Raw genomic sequence first — 5,355 nt, 5'->3', positions numbered from 1 at the left:
TTTGCTAGAATTTGATCGACCTCGTTTGAAACGGCTTGGGATGCTAAGATCTCACTAACTGAAGCTAATTCATCTACTTCACTCAGTCCGCTTAAATCAAACCAGTCATTTAACACCAAATTATCGGCCTCATCTGAGGGATTTTGGCTGGCTAAAATTCGATCTAACAATTCATCATCATCAACTACATTTAATTCATCATCTACTTCAAACAAATCTGAAAGGTCGTCAAACCAATTTTCACTCATGATACAGACATTAATAACCTACTAAAAATGAAGAAAAAAACTCTGCGTCGTCCTCCTTACAGAGCCAGCACTTGTTGGACCACTTCGACCAGGCCAGAATTGACCTGCAGAAGCAAGTAGGCCATTTTCATCCTGTTTAGCCGTTGAATCGGTGAAAGACGGATGTTTTTCTTCTTTTTCTTCAGCCGTTTTTCTGATGAAAAAAATAAATAAAAATAAATAAAATGAACGAGCTTTTAATAAATTATATATATATATAAATTTAACTTACTCTGTACAGGTGCAGGAGGTGGTGCGTTCTCTTCCTCTTCATCTGAAAGGATAAAAAACATCTTTTTTACTTCAAATTTAATATACTATGCGGAGCTTTTTTGTGAAACAGCTTACCGGCTGGCTGCTCAGGACCACGTTCAGCGGTTTCAGAGTCGCTGTCGGATTGTTCTGAAAGAATAAAAATAATGAAAAAATATGAACGAATCATCTTTGAAGTAAATAACCACCTTTTTATATATCTCTTACCCTGTGCAGGAGATGGGGGAGGAGGAGGAGGAGGAGGTGGAGGAGGTGTGGGCGGAGATATTGAAGCGGCTGTCTGATGTTGTTCTGAAAGGATAAAAAAACAACGGTAAATGTGTACGAGTCATCTTTGACTTATTAATCAGTTGTTTTTTTATCGTTACCATCCGTCCGCGCATGAGAAGGGGTTGGAGGTGGTGGGGGCTGAGATATTGGGGGTGCGTAGGCCGTCGGACGTTGCTCTGAAGAATAAAAACGATAAATATGAACGACACATCTCTGACTTATTAATCGCTATTTTGTAATCACTTACCAGCTTCGAGGATCGTCTGCGGCGTGATGGTCCTGTAACGAACAGCTTTCACGCTCGCATTCCCGTGTGATCTGACGGTATGGCTGGGCTGATACGAATGTAAGACGGTTCGGCTGGTGGATGGAGGCGTGGTTGGGTAAAAGTTATCACTTCCGGGGTAAGGTTGAACCCCCTCCTTTTCTGTAAAATGAGATATTTCTCAGTTGAAGAAAAGAACGTTACGTATATATTTATAAAATCCACTCACTCAGATTCTCGACCGCGCGATTAATTTTAGACAAATCATCCAGGGGGACCGGTGTCTTACAAGTTAATTCCTCAATAGGAATTTCTTCCCACTCGCCGCCCGATATGACAATAGCGTCTGAAAATAAAGATGTTAAACCAGAAAGAGAAAAAAAAAGATTTGCGTCTTGAGTTAAAAACTTACCCGTCATCTTAGCTTGTTACACCTCAAATCACGACTCCGAAAATGCGCTTTTACATTTTATACAGCTGTTTAAAAAAATCTTGAATAGAAAACGGTTGCGATTGGTCGAAAAAAAAATGTTTATAAACAATACAGAGTCATTTGCTTTGTTGTATAGGTAGACAAATGTATGAATGGTTGTTTAGAGTTGTGTGTGTGTGTGTGTGTGTGTGTGTGTGTGTGTGTGTGTGTGTGTGTGTGTGTGTGCTTACAGCCATTAATTTGATGTGCTGCTGGACAGAGAGTTTTACACAATAGTTTTAGTTCTGGTCAAAAAGTGTCAGTGAGCTGCATGTAAATATTTACACATTTAAACACAAAGTTTAAGACTGAACATACGAAATCCAACGTGAACATCTGCCAGATGGGTGTGTGTGTGTGTGTGTGTGTGTGTGTGTGTGTGTGTGTGTGTGTGTGTGTGTGTGTGTGTGTGTGTGTGTGTGTGTGTGTGCTCGTATCCATTGCTTCATCAAAACTCCCCGGAGCAGAAATAAAAAAACCTTTACGATCCAAAAAATAATACCGTACCGTTTTTGTACCGGACATTTCTTCCTGAAATCTCATCATGTCTCAATTCGAACGTTGTTTTTAGCAGAGGAAGGCTATATTCAAAACACGTATCCATCGGTTCTTCTTATTCTTCTTCTTCGCTCATGTTTTGGTTAAAATGTAGCAGCTCTTTCACTCGTGTGTAAATCCGTTTACGACATGCATGTGCCTTAGTTTAACTATTCTGAGAGGTATGACATTAAAGGTTTGACCAGAGGTACGTCTGCTCTGAGACTTTACTAATCCACCCCTCCCAAAAAACAAACCTCATAAACAGCTTTTTATTTATTTCAGCTGTTATAGGTCCTACAAAATGGATCAAATCTTTTCTCTGAGGCAGGAAGCAATGTGTGTGTGTGTGTGTGTGTGTGTGTGTGTGTGTGTGTGTGTGTGTGTGTGTGTGTGTGTGTGTGTGTGTGTGTGTGTGTGTGTGTGTGTGTGTGTGTGACAGTGAAAACAAAATGTGACACTAAAGGCAGGAGGCGAGGGGTTAAGCTTTCAGTGTTGATGATGACGAACCAAAGGATGCTGTTCACCTAAATAGCTCTTTGAAACAATAGCAAGTAATTTGCTTTTGTGAATTGTTACCATGCCGACTTGTTTAGAATGAACCAGAACTTTGTTTTAAAACTTTCCCGCCACTCTTTCAATACAGCCCACCTGCAAAAAAAGTAAGTAATTTGCTTTTTGTGTGTTGTTTCTGTGACGATTTGGTTCAGCCAGATCTTTGTTTTAAAACTTTCCCGCCACCTGCAAAAAAAAAAAGAAGTCATTTGCTTTGTCAGAAGTCGCTGGCTGTGCAAAATTGTTCAGAATGAACTTTAAGAAAGCTCAACAGATCTTAAAAAGCATCACGCTGAGGTAAGGATCAACTTTTGTTCTTATAGGCTTGAGTATGCAGGGTGGTTTACAACAGTACCTTAAATGGTTTAGGATGGTAAACCATTGCTTTTGTGAAGTGATAGAAATGTTTGAATGGTTTAGTCAAAGACAAATGTTTGAATGTAATCCCTTTACTTCTTAGAGAAGTGTGTGTGTGCGTGTGTGTGTGTGTGTGTGTGTGTGTGTGTGTGTGTGCTTACAACCATTAATTTGATGTGCTGCTGGACAGAGAGTTTTACACAATAGTTTTAGTTCTGGTCAAAAAGTGTCAGTGAGCTGCATGTAAATAACACATTTAAACACAAAGTTTAAGACTGAACATACGAAATCCAACGTGAACATCTCAAAGAGAGTATTAATGACATAGACAATGTGTCACTCTGAAGAGTTTGTGTGTGTTCAGCAAAAGGCTGCAAAAGTTCATGCATTGACTTCAGCTTCTGTCACTCACTCGAGAGCTAGCAGACCATACCATCTTGTCTGCTACTACAAAAACAGATTCTTTAACTTTGAGGAAACGTACAACCATTTCATTCACGCTGAGGTAAGGATCAACTTTTGTTCTTATAGGCTTGAGAATGCATGGTGGTTTACAACAGGACCATAAATGGTTTAGGATGGTAAACCATTGCTTTTGTGAAGTGATAGAAATGTTTGAATGTAATCCTTTTACTTCTTAGAGAAGTGTGTGTGTGTGTGTGTGTGTGTGTGCGTGTGTGTGTGTGTGTGTGTGTGTGTGTGTGTGTGTGTGTGTGTGTGTGTGTGTGTGTGTGTGTGTGTGTGTGTGTGTGTGTGTGTGTGTGTGTGTGTGTGTGTGTGTGTGTGTGTGTGTGCTTACAGCCATTAATTTGATGTGCTGCTGGACAGAGAGTTTTACACAATAGTTTTAGTTCTGGTCAAAAAGTGTCAGTGAGCTGCATGTAAATAACACATTTAAACACAAAGTTTAAGACTGAACATACGAAATCCAACGTGAACATCTCAAAGAGAGTATTAATGACATAGACAATGTGTCACTCTGAAGAGTTTGTGTGTGTTCAGCAAAAGGCTGCAAAAGTTCATGCATTGACTTCAGCTTCTGTCACTCACTCAAGAGCTAGCAGACCATACCATATTTAGGTGAGGAACATATCTGAGAGGTGGCTTGGTGCTTCATTCAGCTCCTCGTGGTTCATCATTTTTTCTTAGAGCTCGGCTTTTCACCATTCGGACAGATCTGAGCTTTTAAAGAGTTAAACACAATAGGATTACACTCAGAAGGGAGGGGCTGTGGGAACCGATGGGCTATCACAAAAAAGAAACCACACACCATTACACACATTAGCCTATGACGTGGGGGATCATGGACGCTCAACAATACGCCATTGATGATGCGGCGTGGGGGGTCTAGCCCATCTGGACGCTCAACAATACGCCATTGATGATGCGGCGTGGGGGGTCTAGGCCATCTGGACGATCAACAATACACATGTCCATTTGATTAATGATACGGAAGGGGGGGCAAAGATTGAACAATACACCTGTCCATTTGATTAATGATAGGAAAGGGGGGCAAGGTCAAGGGTCAAATGAACAATAGGAATGAAAGGTCAAAGAACAATAGACCTGTCAAAATGTTTGACGAAAGGTGTCTTATAATCCTCTCTCTCGCGGTTTAGCAGGTCTAGGTTTAGCAGATTTTGGCTTAGTGGGTGGAGCTTCTGTTCCTTCGAGCTCCAAACGCGGCTCGGCGTCGGGAGCTAGGTGCATGACGCGGTGATGTGCGTCAGGCTTTTGGGGCTTTCCGCCGGCTTCCCAAGCCTGTTGAGCGTATCTCCTAATCTCCTGAGTTGTCAGTTTTTTCATCCGACAATACATTGAGACTTCGGATCGAACACACTCGTGCAGGTTGTGAATGAACAGGGATCTGAAGGCAGGGTCTTCCTCGAGCCCAGGGCCGTTTCGACCTTGGAAATAAGCACTTTTGAGTCGGCGATAATACTCTCTGGGGGGTTCGTTTCTCCCGTGTCTGATGGAGAAGGCCCCCATTGTAGCTGACGCAGAGTCTGCATACGTGGCGTATTCATCTCTCAACGCTCGGCAGAGCGAGGAGTACCGATCTCGAATGTCAGGTGGTAGAGTTTCCATGAAAACGTGCACCGTTCTAGATGTGGTTTTCCAAATTAGCTTGAGCTTTTCCCTTGAAGAGGGTGCTGGAAGATCAAGCAGACAACGTTCTATCTCCCTGAGATAATCGTCGACATTGGATTCATTGGTGTTAGGATCAAAGCGTTCTATATCTTTAGCTAGCGATTCAATTTGACGTACACGGAGCCCTGACTCACGGTACGGCGCGTCATCCTCTGACTCTGACCCACGGTCTGTCTCAGAGGGCGCTG

General features: G+C 42.1%; 1 long non-coding RNA gene across 1 annotated transcript; it reads right to left on the bottom strand.

Moving 5' to 3' along the window:
* Window positions 1–767: 767 nt before the first annotated feature.
* On the bottom strand, window positions 768–1,387 carry LOC139063450 (uncharacterized). Its single transcript, XR_011516797.1, has 3 exons — window positions 1,078–1,387; window positions 929–1,006; window positions 768–851 (listed from the first exon to the last, which is right to left on the bottom strand). It is a non-coding gene; the product is annotated as an uncharacterized lncRNA (long non-coding RNA).
* Between the last annotated feature and the right edge of the window lie 3,968 nt (window positions 1,388–5,355).

This window comes from Nothobranchius furzeri, chromosome 16, assembly GCF_043380555.1.
Source record: "Nothobranchius furzeri strain GRZ-AD chromosome 16, NfurGRZ-RIMD1, whole genome shotgun sequence".
Taxonomy (NCBI): Eukaryota; Metazoa; Chordata; class Actinopteri; order Cyprinodontiformes; family Nothobranchiidae; genus Nothobranchius; species Nothobranchius furzeri.
This window is presented reverse-complemented; position numbering and strand designations above follow the sequence as displayed.